We start from the raw sequence: 22,245 nt of genomic DNA, 5'->3' as shown, positions 1-22,245 counted from the left end.
CGTGTGGGGGAATGAGGCTTTGAAGTGCTCGGTGCTTCTAAAACCCTCGCGATGAGACATCGTTTATGATGAACTGACCTAGGTTATTAAAATACCACAGAAATGATTACTCATAATACACCATCCCTTTGTTGTCAACAAAAAAATGSCAGGAAGGATTGGTAGGGATGAAAGGTTGAAAGGGGTTCTGTATTAAAAATGGCACTTTATCCATTTAAGCAGGATTTCTCCTGTCTCCTTTTGTAATTACCTGCACCCGCCAGCTGTGTGCTTGGGCTTACCTTGTTTACACTGTGTGTCTCGCAGACTGCCTGTCTCCCTGCAAGGCTTCACTACTGTGTCTTCTATCCCTTTGTCTCTGCTGTCGTCTCTCACTTGTCTATCATGGTTGTCGGAGGCAACCTTTAAAGAAGAGGCATGAACACAGCCTGAAGAATACTGTCAATGGAAACAGAAAATACATAGACTGACAGACAGACAAGTAAAAGCAGGCTGCCTATTTATTATTGGTTCATAGTCATGTCTTATTGTCATGTCTTATTWTTGTTTCTTACTCAGTCACTGTATTCAAATTCATTTATTTTGAATTTACTGTTTTGGCAGACGCATTTACTAGAACCCATGAATGTSTTTTGCAATGTTAATCACATGCTAATGCAATCGCATTGGCCCCTCTATTACCCCTACCTTCCTRCAAATAGCAGCACACTGACTTAATTGTGAGGGTGAAAATAACAGCACACACAGACATCCTCTCATATTTAATTTTATCTTTAAATAAAAGAGCTATAGGAAAGTATTAATCTGCTTAACATTTCTAAGTACATCCTCCAAAGGATTTCGCTTTTTTAATCTTACATATGCTCAGCAGAGTTACTGGCAAAAACTCTACGTTTTCCTCATTTCATCCTTTCAACATCAAATGGTGAGCAGCAAAAATTGGATCAGACTTCAAAGACTATGATGTGCTCCAAGTCACGGAGTGGCTCTTCTATTTCACATATTGAATTCGAGCAGGATATCAAAGTGCTACCAAAGAACCTCAGGTCTTTACTAAAAAAGGGCTCTTACATCTGTAGAAAGAGAAGCGCAAAGACAAATCACCTCAGGGAACAGCGAGCATTTATTCTCAGCAGTGAATTTCCAGCCTTTTGATTCTCCCATTCCCGTACCACCCTGTCTCTCCTCTGAGATGGAGTTTGGAGCAAGAGAAGTCTTTTGTCTCAAGGACTCAAAAAAAACTCTCACGAATAATCTATGTTCAAGGGGCTTTGTAGAAGTACAGTATTATGAATGCATAGCTGAAGCTAGAGCCGCATGCTGAAAATATTAATTCCTCTGATATAAACTTACCTTCTCTCTATCATCACTGAAAATSTGTCTGCCATCATATCTACAAAAGGTGAAAAAGAGAGTTGAGAGGACTGACCCTAAACCACCTATCACAATAGATTTAATGTGGTACAGTAGATGTAATCMAAATTCAAAGACACACTACACAGGAGCAATAGAACAAAGGCGGAGAATATTATTCACATTTGGAAGTATGATGCAATAGAAACCTTAGGAGATGGACACAAACATAGACTGTGTGCACTGAGGGATATAAAAGGGGAAAGTAACAGTGTCTAGGTAAGAACACGCAGATCTTGAAAGGAGAGAATGTGCCAGATCAAGTCAAAATAAATCTATATGGAGCGATTCCAACACTGATTAAACAGAATTGTTAAGTTGAGTTTTGAAGTTTTCTCACCAGGGAATATGATTGTAAACATGGAGAAAAATTCCCAGAAGAAAAACTCAGCCCGGGTATACAACAAGCATAACATTTTCAGATGTAAAAATCTAGTAAGAGTCTGGAGAGATGCATTGCCTTGACCGACAAAGTCAACAAAAGTTGAAATGAATAAAGATTTMATCTCCTCCATCAAAATGGAGGATCTGTGCATCAGTTGGCAATATAGTGCCAAACCCAACCCACTGGGTTCACCACGTCATTTCAACGTGGACATTTGGGTAATATTTGGTTGAGACGTTGATCAATGAGATTTCAACATTTATTCACCCACTCAAAAAGGAAAGACAGAAGTTTGTTGAATTCCCAATGTGTTACAACTATCCTTTCAACCATCTAAAAGGACAACTAAATTCCGATGGAAAAACAATGTCAGATTTTTGGTTTATTTGTCATCTAAATGTGTTATCACTGCGCTTTCAACCATTTAAAAGCACAACAAAGTTAGAATACAATGTCAGATATTTTGTATTTATACAACAACTTAATGTCTTATCACTGTGCTTCATCTAATAGCACAATCAAATGACCTGGATTGCAGGTAACTGCCTGCTTGCTGGTAGCCTAGTGGTTAGAGCGGGTAGCCTAGTGGTTAGTAACAGAGGTTGCTGGAACGAATCCCTGAGCTGACAAGGTAAAAATCTGTTGTTCTGCCCCTGAGCAAGGCACTGTTCCATGGATGTAATTAAGGCAGCCCCCTGCACCTCTCTGATTCAGAGGGGTTGGGTTAAATGTGGAAGACACATTTCAGTTGAATGCATTCAGTTATACAACTGACTAGGTAGCCCCGTTTCCTCTTAATATTACATTAAAAGGTGCAAGTGATCAATGCTGTATGAGATTCTGCACAGATTATTGTGAGGATTTCCAAAGTCCTGCAACCTTTGCATGCTATGTTGAGCATGCACTCTTTCTATGATTATGTATGACATTTATACTGTAGTTATAGTAACCTCAAAACGTGGCCATCTATGTGTTACTCATTTGAAGGTTGAATAAATACTGTTACATTAGTTTGTAAGATAGTCTTAACTTTAGGCTATTTACTGTGTTAAAAAAGCAATATTGAATTGTGTTTGGTTGATAATGCAACCAAATATCAACATATAAAGAGATGTATCTAATGGTTGGATAGTTTCATTTGAGCCACTGGCTCAATCCTATTCTTTAACTTTTCTTTTTGGTTTAGTTGGAGACGTGAATCCAACATATGTGTTAACTTGTCGACAAGTTAATAGGCGATTTACTGTATTCCAAAAGTCCAATGTATTTTCCACTGTTACGTTCCCCAGCAAGAAAAGGAAAAATGTCRCTCAAACAGAARGGGGAACTAACAAAGAGTCAGTGACAACAACCAAAAGGAAACAGGTGGGGTTTTAGGAGGGGTTCTAAAAGACACTCATGTGGGGTGTCCACTGAAAGTTGCTTGACAACAAGAACTGGGACCTAAAAAACACCCACCATGAAAGCCCGCTAAATTTTCCCACTAAGAGGCAAACAAAAGAAAAACCCACACCAAGCTTTTAAGACAGGAAGCAAACCAAAAGGGTGGAGCAAAACGAAAATCGGGGAAGTCGGATAAAGGATTGTTTGTCTAGAAATCTAAATAGGGAGAGCCAACTTAAGGTGTTAACCCTCCGCATCTATCAAGACAACTGGAGCATAGGGGAAACACCTTCCCACTAACGAGATGACAAGCCAGCACTGGTGTAACACATACTGACTAACGAGGTGACACCAAACGGTGCGCCCTATGTGCTAACGAGCTATACGTGCTAAAGTCCAACCTAAAAACAGAAATTGAAAAAACAAAACTTGTAACACCACATAGATTCCATATCACAATATGTTGACACATCACGTAGAAACAACATTGATTCAACCAGTTTGTGCCCAGGGAAGGATTTTCTATGTATTTACATTCTAAAAATTGCATTTTAAACCTGTCAGTTCAGACCCTTAAAGGTCCAATGCAGTCAAAAATATCCTTTTTCTGTATTTTATATATATTTCTACACGATGAGGTTGGAATGATCCTGTGAAATTGTGAAAATTATGATAATGCCCTTATAGTAGGGTAGGCCGTCATTGTAAATAAGAATTTGTTAACTGACTTGCCTAGTTAAATAAAGKTTAAATWAAAWAAAAAWTKTAAAAAATTGTGTAAGAGCCGTTTGAAAAGACTGCCTGAAATTTCAGCCTGTTTTGGTGGGATGGGGTTTGGGACTGTCTGGTGACATCACCAGGCAGTAAATCCGTTAATAGACCAGTAACAAAGATAGTTCCATACCTCTCTGCCAATAACAGCTAGTTTTCAGTTTCCCCTCCCCACTCAGACCACTCCCAGACAGTCCTAGCAAAATTATTGCTTGAGAAATTGCTATTTTTGTTCCTTTTTTTACAATTTAAATTGAAAACAATCACAGTAAGGTAATTAACTGTTACCCAGAAATTATTTTAATATTGAGATAAAAACAGCTGCATTGAACCTTTAACATTTAAAGATTGTGGAATAAACCAATACTATTCTAAATACTAAGACAAGAGAGAGCAAATAGGGGACTTGAATGAAAGAACAAGTGTTAAAGGAGAGTGTGAGAGTCAGCTAGGTTGGATTTGYGAGCAGCACTGGCCAGACACCATGTATACTGCAGTTCAGTTGCTGCTCTCCTGCTTTGCACATACTTCCTTAATGACTAGTCTGCCATATGCTGAGTAAACACAAACGGCGTTCAGCTCTTACATCTGGAGACCAGTTCAGAGCCCAGCCCCGTTAGCGGTCAGACAAGTGCGCTATCTTGGTGGAAAGATATTTATTAGACTTATAAAAAGGAGATGTGGTGCAAGAGGAGGAGCTTCCTGGTGGTTGAAACAACAATACATTAAAGAGGGGAGGAAATAAATCYGCCTAGTAGAACTCCRGTTGAGTGACTGGTATGCAAACCCCTTTGCCCCATGACTGTGGTCTCTACCGGAGGTCCTTTTGTAAGAACTTGAGAAAGAGCTTGACAGGGGTGCACACCAGGCTCAGATCGAATGACCTTCAAAGACAGAATATCATCCCCTATTAGGGGCATTGTGGAGGACCCTGCTGTCTGTATGGCTGAACTTTGGAGCATCCTAATCATTCGGGCCTGACGGATACATAAACACAAACAGAGACAGAGATAACTGAAACTGACCCAAAAATGCATGTCCTCGGTGGTGTAGCCTCTTGCCCCTGGGTGAAGATCGACTATGCATGGATAATAAACAGCGAGTAGCAGCAGTGTAAAAACAAGGGGGGGAGGGGTCAATGTAAATAGTCCGGGTGGCCATTTGATTAATTGTTCAACAGTCTTATGGCTTGGGGGTAGAAGCTGTTAAGGAGCCTTTTGGTCCTAGACTTGGYGCTCCGGTACCACTTGCCGTGTGGTAGCAGAGAGAACAGTCTATGACTCGGGTGACTGGAGTCTTTGACAATTTCTGTAAACAAAGATGTTATCCAGTACTAAAAGGAGGGTTTCATTTTCAAAACAATATGTGATTAAAAAGGGCAACCTCAGCTCTTTTGGATGTATCAAATTAGGGCAATTCACATTATTCAGTCGAAGGGCTTAGTGTTTTAGTTGTAAAATTTGACACAGTGGAAAAGCATGTTGCAGTACATTGTTAAGCAGCTCTATTTTCCATGGTCTAATCTGATCGATGGTTAGCAGCCCCCTCCCCAGGCCCTGTCGAGATCTGAGGAGCCACCAGGCTCATACATTTGAAAGGCATCTGTTTATTTAAATAATGCAAATGCAGGCCCACCTCAAAGGCTATAAACTGCAGTCAAACACACAATGTGAGCGTGTTGGAGTGTTCCGTCGGGGGGCTGAGGCCCCACTTATGTAAGGTCGGGCCCTTTCCACAGCCCTCCTGCCCACACACAAACACATCAATGTGCACTTCTACAAAGAGATAGCGAGCGAGAGCCGACAGTGTAGCTTTTCTCACACCAAAAAACCTGTTTACCCATTCCACAATGTTATATACAAGWGTTTTAATGGAGGACAATTACACAAGGTGAGCAGGCGACTGAGATGCTCCGTGTGCCAGATGAGGGCAGCCCTTAGGAGCCACATAAAACAACGCCAAGTCTCCTCCCCCAGCCCTCCTCTTCCCTCCTCAACCCTCCCCCTCTTGGCACCCTCCCTTGTCCTCCAGCGAGAGGCTCAAAGGAGTGGGGGAGGCCCGAAAAGGTTAATGTGCTCACTTTGATCTTCGTCAAGGCACACTGAGTAAGAATTAATTTACATTTCAGATGAAAAGGTTGACAGTACAAAAAGGCATCTTGTTTCTGGTATGTGAGAGCAGTGTAATAGACTGGGAATTTGAGAGAGGAAGTTGTGAGGAAACAGAAGGGATAAGCCTCTCTCTTGCCTTTACTGGGAAATAGATGAAAGGAAAAAATGATCTCAATGTGCACTGTTCTTCTGAAACATGGAGACCAAATGCTGCCCAAACTTTCAAAAACCTTTCTTTATACATTATTAATGAATGATTACTGTTTCATGGAATGCTTATTGAGATCAATAAGGTATTTTATCAAACCTTATGATTTTCTGGCTTTTATTAATTTCTCTTAAAAATATTGAAAGAAAMCCCCCCCAAGCACATAAACTGGACATAAATTCCAGAAGTGCCCTACCGAGTGTGTTGAGAACTTCTGAGAACAATACAACAATATCTCCAGTGCTTTACCTGATTTTATGCAAACAGCTGCAGCTTCCCACTCCTTCCTGGTTTKCTTGAGATTCTGTCGGGCAGTGTGGCCCCTCCARGCTACAGAGAGAAAAAAGCTACTGATCAACCTCAGTGAAACAACATAGACAGCASCTACAACACGAGATCCCACTTCAAAACACACCACAACCAGGTGGCAATGAGCTAGATCCCTTTGAACTCTCAGAGCTCTTATTGTCTACTCTCTGAAGCGTTGCTCTTTTGGCCCCTATAGTTCACACTGTGGTTATCAAACTAATCTCTTTAATGAAAACTAGTCCAGATTATGCCAGGTAGAGGTATCCCTGACTGGATGATGGCTTCGTGGTTTCTCTTCTCCTCCTCTCTGCGGTAGCGCCTCGCCCCCCAGCCAGCCCTTCATGTAGGACTGCATCACCACCACCCGTGCTATCACCTCTCTCAGCAGCAGGTTCAGCTGCTCCACATGGTAGTACTTCAGGAACAACTGACACACAGTACACCCAGGGAGCTTAACATTGAAGCACCTCAATCCATGGACAGAGTTGAGATGCCAGCCATAGGTTTGGAAACAAACATTACTATAATGTATCTGGACAGTCATCATCACTTTACCTTCGTCTTCCCTAAGACCCAGTTCTCTAGTTTGGCCCGCTCCAGYATGGCAACGGCATTCTCTTTGCTGGTGTCAGGAACCTGGTGAGCCCAGAAAGCAAGGTAGTAATACCTATGAAAAAGGGGCGAGGGAAAGATATCTGACCTTTTACTGTCTGACCTTTATCATACACTCCATGACCAAAAGTATGACCTGCTCGTCAAACATTTCATTCCAAAATCATGGGCATTAATATGGAGTTGGTCCCCCCTTTGCTGCCATAACACTCTTCTGGGAAGGCTTTCCACTAGATGTTGGAACATTGCTGAGGGGACTTCCATTCAGCCATAAGAGCATTAGTGAAGTCAGGCACTGGTGTTGGGCGATTAGGCCTGGCTCGCAGTTTGSGTTCCAATTCATCCMAAAGGTGTTCGATGGGGTTGAGGTCAGGGCTCTGTGCAGGCCAGTGAAGTTAATCCACACCGATCTCGACAAASCATTTCTGTACGGACCTTGCTTTCTGCATGGGGCACCATCAGGCTAAAACAGGAAAGGGTCTTCCCCAAACTGATGCCAGAAAGTTGGAAGCACAGAATCGTCTAGAATGTCATTGTATGCTGTAGCGTTAAGATTTCCCTTCACTGGAACTAAGGGGCTTAGCACGAACCATTAAAAACAGCCCCAACCATTATTCCACATCCACCAAACTTTACAGTTGGAACTATGCATTCGGGCAGGTAGCGTTCTCCTGGAATACGCCAAACCCAGATGGTGAAGCGTGATTCATCACTCCAGAGAACACTTTTCCACTGCCCAGAGTCCAATGGTGGCGAGCTTTACACCACTCCAGCCGGCGTTTGGCATTGCGCATGGAGATTTTAGGCTTGAGTGTGGCTGCTCGGCCATGGAAACCCATTTCATGAAGCTCCAGACGAACAATTCTTGTGCTGACTTTGCTTCCAGAGKCAGTTTCAACTCGGTAGTGAGTGTTGCAACCGARGACGGACAATTTTTATGCACTATGTGCTTCAGCACTCGCCGGTCCTGTTCTGTGAGATTGTGTGGCTGAGCCTGGTTGCTTCTAGACGTTTCCACTTCACAATAACAGCACTTACAGTTGACCGGGGCAACTCGAGCAGGGAAGAAATTTGACAAACTGACTTTTTGGAAAGGTGGCATCCTATGACAGTGCCACGTTCAAAGTCACTGAGCTCTTCAGTAAGGCCATTCTACTGCCAACGTTTGTCTATGGAGATTACATGGCTGTGTGCTAGATATTATACACCTGTCAGCAATGGGTGTGGCTGAAATAGCAGTATCCACTAATTTGAAGGGCTGTCCACATACTTTTGTTTATATAGTGTATATCGTAATCATATGTTTTGCTGTGAATTTATGTTTTCAGACCGTTCAGAGACTCTTCCTTCATACAAGTTTATTTAATTTTTATTTAAATCTAAATGAAATGAATTACCATGCATGGATCTGAGGCATGGGTCCACCCACAGTGCACAAAGAAAACGAGACTCACTGAGCCATGARCCGCTAACAGAGGCCTACTGTCTGAGCTCTTTTTGAATGGACTACGCTCTCTTATTTCAATCACTACACAGATAATGCCCATCAGGGCCAATCTGTGTAAATCAACTCCATGGAATGCCTCTACTTCATTGTCTAAGGCCTTGACTGTCCTGCCTGTCACAGTTTACAAAACACCTGCATAGGACAGAGCTGATATAACTGTTTGTTCAGGGACATCAAGGCTCCCAAACTGCTGGTTCATTCCTTGTGTTCTGGTGTTGGTCAAAGAAACAATCGAGTTGGAAGAAAAACATATTTGAACACCCCCATTCCACAGCCTTTCATTCTAATTCCTGTTGATACCTGTTATTTCTTTGATGGCAAATACAAAGCACACTCCTTGGTAACATCAGACGAGCCTTTGATATGAGAGCACACATTTAAATCAGTTTTCCATTTAAGGTGCAGTTTAACTACTGAGTCTGTCAGTATTATTTCTGCCTGGCTTGGATGGGATGGGGTGGACTCAATCGCGAGGTTGCAGTCCCGACGGAGGACAGAAAGTCAGGGACATGCTAAGATACGGTCTCCTATATTCCAAACAATAGATGGGTTCATTCCATCCAGTAACACAATAGGACAGCAGCGTTTGAACATTTGAGAATCTAGCCCCCCTTTAAATCATGCATGCACGCACGCACGCACGCACGCGCTCACACACACACACACACGCACACACACACACACACACGCACACGCACACGCACACGCACACTCTATTTGAGGGTTAACAGCCCATTGTCAGGTGATGAACTGTCACCTTTAACACTGTGAAAATAGCCTCACCAACACCGTCCTAGAATTGGGACAGGCAGAAGAACAGCATATGGTCATTGAGGGTTTTCTGCAAGAAATCAGGCTAAATTAAACACACAATCTTTTAAAAGCTCCCCTGGAGCAGCGGAACTAACCAGCCGTCTCACTGCTTTTTACACAGGCCACAAGCCCAAGCTAATTACATTTGATATCGTATTAAAGCTCCCCATTGGAGGTGCCTGGAATATTTTTCAAAGGATAATTGATCAAACCTAGGTTTCCTACATTTCCCCAAGGACTGAGTCTGAGCAGGTCTTTTATTCTTGACAGGATTCAAGAAGGTTTAAATACCTGCTTTTGGATTTTTTGGTGTGGATAAAATCAAATCTAAGCTTAATATTTTATTAGGCCGTTTCAATGGAAAAAATCCTCTCACATTGGCAGATGTTGCCAGACATTGGGAAAACAAATAAAAACCTTATCTAATATCCTGTATCTAATAGAAAAAAGTCCGTAACCCAATTTCATCATTCATGATAACCACCCAGGGAATAATGGGCTCCTATATCAGATATAGACACTATCCAGGACATGGAGCACAAAAACAAACCCTTCATGAATAGTAAAGAAATCAATTAAAATGTCTATCCTCAGCCTGAGTTCCTCTCTGTTTGAATTCTGCCCTTATTTCCCAGTTCCGTGAAGTGAACCCACCCAGTTAAGAGATGTAGTCTTATGCTATCACTAATGACTGCCAATTAGTGAGCCGCTTGCTCTGCTCAAGTTTYGACTCCTTTCCAATTAAGGAAGCCGTGTTTTGTGTGATGTAGCACACGCCGTGCACTTGTTCTGCTCTAACTCTGGGGTTGTGTCAGCACTCAGCGTGAGTGCACAGCTAGCGCCCCGGCGCCCAGTACAGCGCGGTTGTTACCTGTTAACAAACTCTTCAAACAGGATGCGGTGGGAGTAGCCCTGGTGGTGGATGTTCACTGTCTCCAGGACCCCAGTGTAACGCAGCTGCACCATCACCCTCCCCTTACAGGAACCCAGCGCCTGTCTGTCATCGTTGGGCTTTATGCAGCGCACAAAGTGGGGCCGACCCACCACTATCTTAGACAACAGATCCATCAGGGAGTACTGCCAACGCAGCGAGGAGACAAAGCAAGGCGACGGGGGCGGAGCAAACAAGAAAACAGGGATTATTATTTGCATTATGCATTATTTCCTAGGGTCATTGTGGAATTCCCAGATATCGCGCTGATGCTGTTTTGTCATTGTGTCAGCAAAACAATCTTCTTACTGACATTCTTATTCACGGGTGGATATAAATCGACCCAAAAATGAAAACCCTTTTCTATTTCTGTACTGTATTAGAGTTAAATGAAAAACATTGCTGAAATGGAATGATTGGGTATAGTGATGATGATGATGGTGAGGGAGATGTATACCCRGRAGTAGGAGGCCACTGTCTGTCTCCTCATGTTGGTGGTTTCCTCAGGGTGCCGCATCATCTCCATGGTGTCCACCTAAACACAAGCTGTCACCATAATTCCTTCCTCATAATGGGATGGAAAACAGTACATTGTTGCTTGTTCGGTGTTGTCTCTGTAGGGCAGCAGCACCATAAACACTTAAAGCCAACAGTGTAGGGCCATGGGAGAATTGCAGCTAACGCTGCTCTGTATAATGAGGCTTGCCATCCCAAACCAGATAGTCCTTCTAACAACGGGTTAACGAGGACGCAATATAAGCATTTTAATGGTCCTCGCACATCATGGCTTCATCAAAATGTATGACTCAATCTATATTTCATAGTAAGTCTACACAGCAAAGTGCATATCTTAATACTTTATTTAATCTTAGCACAGGGGGAAAGGTATGTCAAACATTTTCTGAATAACTTCATGGAGTAATTGGATGTTCTGACAGTTTACTATGTTGAATGCTGTTCAGATAGAAGTACCAGCAATTATCCCCTTTCTGTTCAACTACTTCTGTCCATGTATTTTAACAAGGGCCGTCCACACGTCTGCACTAGTTCAATCATTTGTTTGCAATKATAACTTTTATGAGCTTCTCATCGGTTAACTGTTTTAAACTTTCCACCGACTTTGATTGAGCTAAAGCGAACATGCATTTTACATCAGTCATATTTCAGAGTTTGACTAACTTTTACYATGTACTTTCTTCTCACAGAGCAGGTACAGTGTAGCTGAGTGGTTCCTTTCTCTGTTACTGTACCACCAAGTCAATTTTGCTCTAACATGAGTACCCCTGAAGTACCCCGCCCCCTCATGTGTATTTTACCAGTAGGCCAATGGTCTCATGAGTCTTCTCAAGTACCCCCAGGGGTCCGAGTACCCCTGGTTGGGAACCACTGGTGTAGCTCATAAGSTGGTTTGATGCTTTTCCAAAGACTGCATTAAAATGTCACAATGTCAAACCACAGCGTAAGTGAACCCGCCACATGTTACCTTTAGTCTATCATTAGACTCAAGAAAGATGARGTAGAAGATACAGTGAATTTGGAAAGTATTCAGACCCCTTGACTTGTTCTACATTTTATTACGTTACAGCCTTATTCTAAAATTGATTTTTTTTAAAACATTGATGATAATGACAAAGCGAAAACAGGTTGTATTTTTTGTGTGCAAATGTATAAAAAAACAAAAGTACCTTATTTACATAACTATTCAGACCCTTCACTATGAGACTCGAAATTGAGCTCAGGTGCATCCTGTTTCCATTGATCATCCTTGAGATGTTTCTRCAAATTTATTGGAGTCTACCTGTGGTAAATTCAATTGATTRGACATGATTTGGAAAGGCACACACCTGTCTATATAAGGTCCCACAGTTGACAGTGCATGTCAGAGCAAAAACCAAACCATGAGGTCGAAGGAATTGTCGGTAGAGCTCAGAGACAGGATTGTGTTGAGGCACAGACCAGGGGAAGGGTACTAAMAAATGTCTGCAGCATTGAAGGTCCCCAATAACACAGTGGCCTCAATCATTCTTAAAAGGAAGAAGTTTGGAACCACGAAGATTCTTCATGGAGCTGGCCGCCCGGTCAAACTGAGCAACCAGAAGAGAAGGGCTTTGGTCAGGGAGGTGACCAAGAACCCGATGGTCACTCTGAAAGAAGTCCAGAGTTCCTCTGTGGAAATGGGAGAACCTTACAGAAGGACAACCATCTCTGCAGCACTCCACCAATCAGGCCTTTATGGTAGTGGCCAGACGGACGCCACTCCTCAGTAAAAGACACATGRCAGCCCACTTAGAGTTTGCCAAAAGGCACCTAAAGGACTCTCAGACCATGAGAAACAAGATTCTCTGGTCTGATGAAACCAAGATTGAACTCCTTGGCCTGAATGCCAAGCGTCACATCTGGAGGAAACCTGGCACCATCCCTACGGTGAAGCATGGGGTGGCAGCATCATGCTGTGGGGATGTTTTTCAGCAGCAGGGACTGAGAAACTAGTCAGGATTGAGGGAAAGATGAATGAAGCAAAGTACAGAGAGATTCTTGATTAAAACCTGCTCCAGAGGGCTCAGGACTTAAGACTGGGGTGAAGGTCCACATTCCAACAGGACAACGACCCTAAGCACACAGCCAAGACAACGCAGGAGTGGCTTTGGTACAAGTCTCTTGTGTGCCCCAGCCAGAGCCCATATTTGAACCAGATTGAATAGCTCTGGAGAGACCTGGAAATAGCTGTGAAGCGACGCTCCCCATCCAACCTGACAGAGCATGAGAGGATCTGCAGAGAAGAATGGGAGAAATTCCCTAAATACAGGTATGCCAAGCTTGTAGAGTCATACCCAAGGAGATGCAAGACTGTAATCGCTGCTAAAGGTGCTTCAACAAAGTACTAAGTAAAGGGTCTGAACAGTTTTTGCTTTGTCATTATTAGGTATTGTGTGTAGATTGATGAGATGAGGGGGAAAACAATTKAATCAATTTTAGAATTAAGCTGTAACGTAACAAAATGTGGTAAAATTCAAGGGKTCTGAATACTTTCCGAATGCACAGTAAACCATAGGCTGTTCTTACCTTCAATAGGTATTTGGGAGACTGAATACAGGAAGGTGTTGTTGAGAAACATGGAAAGAAAGGAAAATACAAGAGTATAGACAAATCAAATCACATGTATTTATATAGCCCTTCTTACATCAGCTGATATCTCAAAGTGCTGTACAGAAGTAAATAATCTGACATCCCCTTTAAGGGGTACAACAAAAATCCTAACGTGAGAAGTATTTTCTTAATATACAATATTTGACAATGGACAAAATCTTAACTGGACATTATGATTTACTGAATGGTTCTCCTTAAAGGACGTCAGTTCAGACAGTGAGAGATGAATAGAGCAGCAGAGTATTATTTGTATAAATCGCTGACAATTACTTTTATGGTACACTAAGAGCAACAGTGAGGGGGAACGTGCAAAAGTCAGGTTTACTACACTAGTTTATAGGTGAGGTATAACCCCAGATAGCCTTTTCAGAGGGCTGTAGCAGGAAGTAATTGTTTATGGCCTAACTGTGGCCTCACGCTGTCTAGAGGCCTTCTACATCCATCAAACGTCTACAATTCAACATGTTGTTCTTTACAACAGGAATTGTAAGAGCAAGCTGTATCAGCAGTCAGCATTTAAAGCMTCCTTCCTCACCAGCTGTTGACAGAAGGGACCACTGAGATATGCCCCCTTTGACAATTCATCCTTGTAGTGCCAGAGGGATCGCAGTTAAAGGTAGAGCATGGTGCAAATGGACTCAAATGGTTCTCAATGTTCAAATGATTCAAATTTATCTGCTTTAATGGAAGTCACAAGCGAATGCTATGTTGTGTTTGATTTCTACTGTTKGTTTTTGATGTAATGCCTGTAATCTTATATAAGGAGTGATATGGTCTCAACTTGGATGAAATAATAGCCACCACMATGATGTTTTTGAGTTGTATAAAGGGTTAAGGGAGAAAGAGCCCACCTTGTGGTGTCCTGAGCTGAGCTGGGKTGACAGTGACCTTGAGGCAGCAGTGACTCTCGCCCTGGAAGCGGCCAGATTACCTGTTCAAACCAACACAGCAAAGCAACACGTCAATACAATACCACATACAGGTAACGGAAACTTGAGTAAAWGAGGGACATAAAGTATATTGAAAGCAGGTGCTTCCTCACAGGTGTGGTTCCTGAGTTAATTAAGCAAMTAACATCCCATCATGCTTAGGGTCATGTATAAAACTGCTGGGCAGGCCATTTTTGGGCTAGCATGGCTATGCCCCCTATAGGATGACAATGCCCCCATMCACAGGSCACGAGTGGTCACTGAATGGTTTGATGAGCATGAACATAATGTAAACCAAATGCCATGTCCGTCTCAGTAACCAGTCAACCCAATTGAACACTTACGGGAGATTCTGGAGCGGTGCTTGAGACAGAGTTTTCCACCACCATCAACAAAACACAAAATGATGGAATTTCTCGTGGAAGAATGCTGTTGTATCCCTGCAATAGAGTTCCAGACACTTGTAGAATCTATGCATTGAAGCTGTTCTGGCTCGTGGTAGCCCAACGCCCTATRAAGACACTTTATGTTGGTGTTTCCTTTATTTTGGCAGTTACCTGTATTTAMAGTATACTGTCTATTATACAGAGCAATCCTTTCAATAGAAAAAGTCAACTACTGTACCCAGGGTAATTACAGTTGCCATAGAGAGGAAAATCAAGTTAACTCCTGCTTTCAACAAGCATGACTCTGAGAGTAGGCCAGTTCCATTGTGGACCAGTGTGTTGGGTAATCCTTCAGGTAGACAGAAAGGGCAGTTCAGGACCAGTCTGAGCTGGATTTGATGGAATCAGCAGTACAGCTGTCTGCACAGTGGTGCTACAGTCCCTCCTGCACACGGACGAGAGGATATGAACCGAGCATATGCAAGACAGTCTGAAACATTTCAAAGTTTCTGCACAAGATGTCCAAATGTTTTCTCTGGCTATATCTTCAGAGGCTAAACTGTGATTAATAGCAGCGAAATAAGCCTTTGAAGCAGGATTGGTGACATCAAAGTCCTAATCCATGGGTGGCAGGATTTTTATAATGAGTGGGAAGTATCTTAACACATTTCAAAGGGTGTACGCCATGAATAAACAATAGCTGCACAGATGTGCCACACACACCTTAGAAAAATACGGCTCCAGAAACAGGAGGCAGCATTAACCAGGCTGCAGTGCACCTCCAGGAAAACCTTGTTTTTCTTGAAGCAAAAGCTGAATTGAGACAACAAAAAAAATCATCCTGGATTTCATGACCCGTACTTCAATGGACCAGATGAGGTCATTCCTTTCATGATAATTACAACACTTTAGGTCAGCTCTCAAGGGCTAATAGCTGAGAATGATTCACCTAAACAACTATGGCCGGAAAGACACTTTTCTTGTTCCAACGGACAAACAATCGTTCATATTCTACAGTATGACTCATACAGTTTTACATCTCTGAGTATAGAAATCCATTTGCCATGGATTAATTAAAAGTCAGATCAAGTCTAACTTTAGAACAGGAACGTCCTGCTCTTGCCAAAAGGCTTCACTTCATGCAAAGGAATGTGTTGTCACATCACACACAGCTGTGGTCAGACAGCCCACAATATATGATTTGAAACAGCACTATAGTAATTTATTCAACGGTAATAACAATGACATTGTGTTTAGGGTCTGACAGTCACACATTTTGGTCAGAAAGAGAATGACATATAAACTCAGCAGAAAAAGAAACGTCCCTTTTTCAGGACCCTGTCTTTCAAGATAATTCGTAAAATCAAATAACTTTACAGATCTCATCGTAAAGGGTTTAAACACTGTTTCCCATGCTTGTTCAATGAACCATAAACAATTAATGAACATGCAACTGTGGAACGGTCGTTAAGACACTAACAGCTTACAGATGGTAGGCAATTAAGGTCACAGTTATGAAACTTAGGACACTAAAGAGGCCTTTCTACTGACTCTGAAAACACCAAAAGAAAGCCCACCCTGCTCATCTGCGTGAACGTGCCTTAGGTATGCTGCAAGGAGGCATGAGGACTGCAGATGTGCCAGGGCAATAAATTGCAATGTCCGTACTGTGAGATGCCTAAGACAGCTAGAGGGAGAGCAGGACGGACAGCTGATCGTCCTCACAGTGGCAGACCACGTGTAACATCATCAGGGGTGATGGTCGGATTCGCGTTTATCGTCGAAGGAATGAGCGTTACACAGAGGCCTGTACTCTGGAGCGGGAGCGATTTGGAGGTGGAGGGTCCGTCATGGTCTGAGGCGGTGTGTCACAGCATCATCGGACTGAGCTTGTTGTCATTGCAGGCAATCTCAATGCTGTGCGTTACAGGGAAGACATCCTCCTCCCTCCTGTAGGCTCATCCTGACATGACCCTCCAGCATGACAATGCCACCAGCCATACTGCTCGTTCTGTGCGTGATTTTCTGCAAGACAGGAAAGTCAGTGTTCTGCCATGGCCAGCGAAGAGCCTGGATCTCAATCCCATTGAGCACGTCTGGGACCTGTTGGATCGGAGGGTGAGGCTAGGGCCATTCCCACCAGAAATGTCCGGGAACTTGCAGGTGCCTGTGTAAGAGTGGGGTAACATCTCACAGCAAGAACTGGCAAATCTGGTGCAGTCCATGAGGAGGAAATGCACTGCAGTACTTAATGCAGCTGGTGGCCACTGTTACTTTTGATTTTGACCCCCCCTTTGTTCAGGGACACATATTATTTCTGTGTAGTCACATATCGTGGAACTTGTTCAGTTTATGTCTCCGTTGTTGAATCTTATGTTCATACAATATTTACACATGTTAAGTTTGCTGAAAATAAATGCAGTTGACAGTGAGAGGACATTTTTTTTGCTGATTTAGCTAGCATTGAACGCAAGGGAAGCTAGCGAGCATTTGGTCTCCCTGATCATTTTTTTATATAAAATAATAGCCAATCAGGATTGAGCTAAACTGAGTGAGCACAGTTGTGAATGGTCCTGGCACACCAAAAAAAAGTGTAAAGGGAAGCCAGGTTGGATTTGGCTTCAAACCAATGACATCATCCGAATCCAAACGTCATGGACAGAATTTTTTGAATTGTTGCATCCCGTTGTGTTGGTCTTCCGGTGGCTAGTAGCTAGCTAAAATCGTCCCATTACTAAATTAGCCATGGATGGAGATAGTGTCACGCCCTGACCATAGTTTGCTTTGTATGTTTATATGTTTTGTTTGGTCAGGGTGTATCTGAGTGGGCATTCTATGTTGTATGTCTAGTTGTCTGTTTTTCTGTGTTTGGCCTGATATGTTCTCCAATCAGGAGGCAGGTGTTAGTCGTTGTCTCTGATTGGGAACCATATTAGTGCCCCGGTTTTGTCATGTGTGGTTGTGGGTGATTTGATACAATAGTGTGAGTTGTTTGTTGTCAGCACGATTGCTTTCATTAGCTTCACGGTGTCACTTTGTTGTGTATTTGTAGTGTTCAGTTTTTACATTAAAATGACGAACACTTACCACGCTGCGTATTGGTCCTCCGATCCTTCTCGCTTCTCCTCGTCAGATGAGGAGGRCGAAGACAGCCGTGACAGATAGGGATTTGGACTTATGGTTTTACTTAATTCTTCGTACTGGCCAATGATTATAACAACGATTCTGATCCAATCATAAACGTGTACATTGTGCCCCTAGCCTGAGAGGATGGATGTTAAACATGCAGCTAGATGTAGTAGGCTGGTGCATCATTGCCCATGAAAGGAAGTTAGGCTAGCAAGCAAGCATTTTAGCCAGGTAGCCTAGGACAACAAAAACTAAAAGGAAAGGAAATGGGGATACCTAGTCAGTTGTACAACTGAATGCATTCAACTGAAATGTGTCTTCCGCATTTACTGTGTACTGTATGACAGTCAAAGACAGTTTCATCAACATGAAAAAGAAGAGGATGGCATTGCTGCCGTTCCTCTACAAGTAGGGTGAGTTAACATGTTTTATTCTGCACGCACGCACGCACGCACGCACGCACGCACGCACGCACGCACGCACACATATCAGCACCATGGACAGCCACATCATATTTATATAGCTTCCATGGACAGCCACATCATATTTATATAGCTTACGTTGATTGGACTAAATAGTTTTTGGTATCTTTTAGTTGTCACTGTATTAGACTAAGCAAAGGTGATTAGATGAGTAGAGGCATATGAACTAACAGGTTATAGAGCAAACAACACAATTATCACAACACATAGGTCATAATATGTATTTTTTTCCCTGGCTTGGCTTCCCCAGTGATTTTACCCACACACCGCTACCGCAAACAAACAGAAAATGCACAGAAGCACACTATTGCATAAATTATAAAATCATGCAGCAGCATACCACCCTGCATCCCACTGCTGGCTTGCCTCTGAAGCTAAGCAGGGTTGGTCCTGGATGGGAGACCAGATGTTGCTGGAAGTGGTGTTTTAGGGCCAGTAGGAAGCACTGTTTCCTCTGGTCAAAATATCTATATCCCAATGCCCCAGGGCAGGGTCTCTAAAGATCCAATGGCACTTATCGTAAGAGTGGAGACGTTAACCCMGGTGTCCTGGCTAAATTCCCAATCTGGCCTTCATACCATCATGGCCACCTAATCATCCCCAGCTTCCAATTGGCTCATTCTTCTCCCCTGTAACTATTCCCCAGGTAGTTGATGTAAATGGGAATGTGTTCTCAGTCAACTTACCTGGGAAAAATAAAAAACAATTTAATTCTCATTGTAAACAGGGCTAAGAAATGGAATGACAGAAATTACAATTTATGTCTGACAAAACACATGAGGGACAATTTGACATTTACTGGGGGGTGGGGGCTGGTCCTGACTCTGTAAAAAAAAATACACACCCTCCCCCTTCAAATGAATTCAAAATAATGTTTACGGCCGCAAATAACAATAACCGTAGCAACCCTGTGTTTATAAACGTGGCTATCGACTTTGTCACTTGTTTTTGAGGCACAGTTGATCTCCCGCAGGGCTATGGGCCAGAAGGTTGAGGGTTCGCCGAACACCAGGGACAAGCTCACTCTCCCTGCCTGTTTCATTTACACTACAATCAGAGCCGGCTGCAGACAATGATCAGCTACGGGGAAATCAGATTTTCTACATGTGGATGTCATATTAATAGTTATATTAAATATATGCAACAAATTGTCCACCAACTGGTCTCTGTGCCAATACACCACACAACCAAGAAACAAAGCATACCAACATCGGGAGCTTCAATATCATGGTTTGTGTTTTCAACACTACAATAAATAGACTATGTCAATCTGGACAAACAGAAAATACATCCATCCCTACTTTGTAGGCCTACCCAGTATTGAAGGCATGGCTTGACAATCTCTGAATGTCATTCAAMTTTTTGGTGTTTTGTTTCACCAAATGGCCGCTGCACAATTTGGATTGATTGATTTTATGTATATACACTGCTCAAAAAAATAAAGGGAACACTTAAACAACACAATGTAACTCCAAGTCAATCACACTTCTGTGAAATCAAACTGTCCACTTAGGAAGCAACACTGATTGACAATAAATTTCACATGCTGTTGTGCATATGGAATAGACAACAGGTGGAAATTATAGGCAATTAGCAAGACACCCCCAATAAAGGAGTGGTTCCTGCGGTGGTGACACAGATCCACTTTCCAGTATCCTATGGCTTCTGCGCTGATGTTTTGGTCACTTTTGAATGCTGCGGTGCTTTCACTCTAGTGGTAGCTGAGACGGAGTCTACAAACCCACACAAGTGCTCAGGTAGTGCAGCTCATCCAGGATGGCACATCAATGCGAGCTGTGTGCAAGAAGGTTTGCTGTGTCTGTCAGCGTAGTGTCCAGAGCATGGAGGCGCTACCAGGAGACAGGCCAGTACATCAGGAGACGTGGAGGAGGCCGTAGGAGGGCAACAACCACAGCAGCAGGACCGCTACCTCCGCCTTTGTGTAAGGAGGAGCACTGCCAGAGCCCTGCAAAATGACTCCAGCAGGCCACAAATGTGCATGTGTCTGCTCAAACGGTCAGAAACAGACTCCATGAGGGTGGTATGAGGGCCCGACGTCCACAGGTGGGGGTTGTGCTTACAGCCCAACACCGTGCAGGACATTTGGCATTTGACAGAGAAACACCAAGATTGGCAAATTCGCCACTGGCGCCCTGTGCTCTTCACAGATGAAAGCAGGTTCACACTGAGCACATGAGCACATGTGACAGACGTGACAGAGTCTGGAGACGCCGTGGAGAACGTTCTGCTGCTGCAACATCCTCCAGCATGACCGGTTTGGCGGTGGGTCAGTCATGGTGTGGGGTGGCATTTCTTTGGGGGGCCGCACAGCCCTCCATGTGTTCGCCAGAGGTAGCCTGACTGCCATTAGGTACCGAGATGAGATCCTCAGACCCCTTGTGAGACCATATGCTGGTGCGGTTGGCCCTGGGTTTCCTCCTAATGCAAGACGATGCTAGACCTCATGTGGCTGGAGTGTGTCAGCAGTTCCTGCAAGAGGAAGGCATTGATACTATGACTGGCTCGCCCGTTCCCCAGACCTGAATCCAATTGAGCACATCTGGGACATCATGTCTCGCTCCTCTCACCAATGCCACGTTGCACCACAGACTGTCCAGGAGTTGGCGGATGCTTTAGTCCAGGTCTGGGAGGAGATCCCTCAGGAGACATCCGCCACCTCATCAGGAGCATGCCCAGGCGTTGTAGGGAGGTCATACAGGCACGTGGAGGCCCACAACACTACTGAGCCTCATTTTGACTTGTTTAAAGGACATTACATCAAAGTTGGATCAGCCTGTAGTGTGGTTTTCCACTTTAATTTTGAGTGTGACTCCAAATCCAGACCTCCATGGGTTGATAAATTTGATTTCCATTGATCATTTTTGTGTGATTTTGTTGTCAGCACATTCAACTATGTAAAGAAAAAAGTATTTAATAAGATATTTCATTCATTCAGATCTAGGATGTGTTATTGTATGTGTCCCTTTATTTTTTTGAGCAGTGTATATATATACACTACTGTTTCAAAGGTTTGGGGTCACTTAGAAATGTCCTTGTTTTTGAAGAAAAAGCACATTTTTTTGTCCATTAAAATAACATCAAATTGATCAGAAATACAGTGTAGACATTGTTAATGTTGGAAATGACTTCTGTAGCTGGAAACGGCAGATTTTTTATGGAATATCTACATAGGCGTTCAGAGGCCCATTATCAGCAAACCATCACTCCTGTGTTCCAATTGTGTTAGCTAAACCAAGTTTATTCCATTTAAAAGGCTAATTGATCATTATAAAACCCTTTTTCAATTATGCACAGCTGAAAACTGTTGTCCTGATTTAAAGAAGCAATAAAGCTTTTAGACTAGTTGAGTATCTGGAGCGTCAGCATTCGTGGGTTCAATTACAGGCTCAAAATGGCCAGAAACAAAGAACTTTATTCTGAAACTCGTCAGTCTATTYTTGTTCTGAGAAATGAAGGCTATTCCATGTTCTGTTCTGTGAAGGGAGTAGTACACAGATTTGTACAAGATCTTTCTTGGCAAGKTCTCGAATGGAATAGCCTTCATTTCTCAAAACAATAATAGACTGATGAGTTTCAGAACAAAGTTGTTTGTTTCTCGCAAGTAAGCATTTCACRGGTAGTCTACACTTGTTTTATTTGGAATATGTGACAAATAAAATTGAGTTAGAATCCATAACATACTCGTTTCAGGAAACTAAGCATATGTCA

At 42.9% G+C, this 22,245-nt stretch overlaps 1 pseudogene; it reads right to left on the bottom strand.

Annotated features, from left to right (window-relative positions):
• Positions 1–285: 285 nt before the first annotated feature.
• LOC111959963 (myosin-IIIb-like) overlaps positions 286–22,245 on the bottom strand; it is an 87,662-nt pseudogene continuing 65,702 nt past the window's right edge.

The sequence above is a fragment of the Salvelinus sp. IW2-2015 genome, linkage group LG36, assembly GCF_002910315.2.
Source record: "Salvelinus sp. IW2-2015 linkage group LG36, ASM291031v2, whole genome shotgun sequence".
Classification (NCBI taxonomy): Eukaryota; Metazoa; Chordata; class Actinopteri; order Salmoniformes; family Salmonidae; genus Salvelinus; species Salvelinus sp. IW2-2015.
This window is presented reverse-complemented; position numbering and strand designations above follow the sequence as displayed.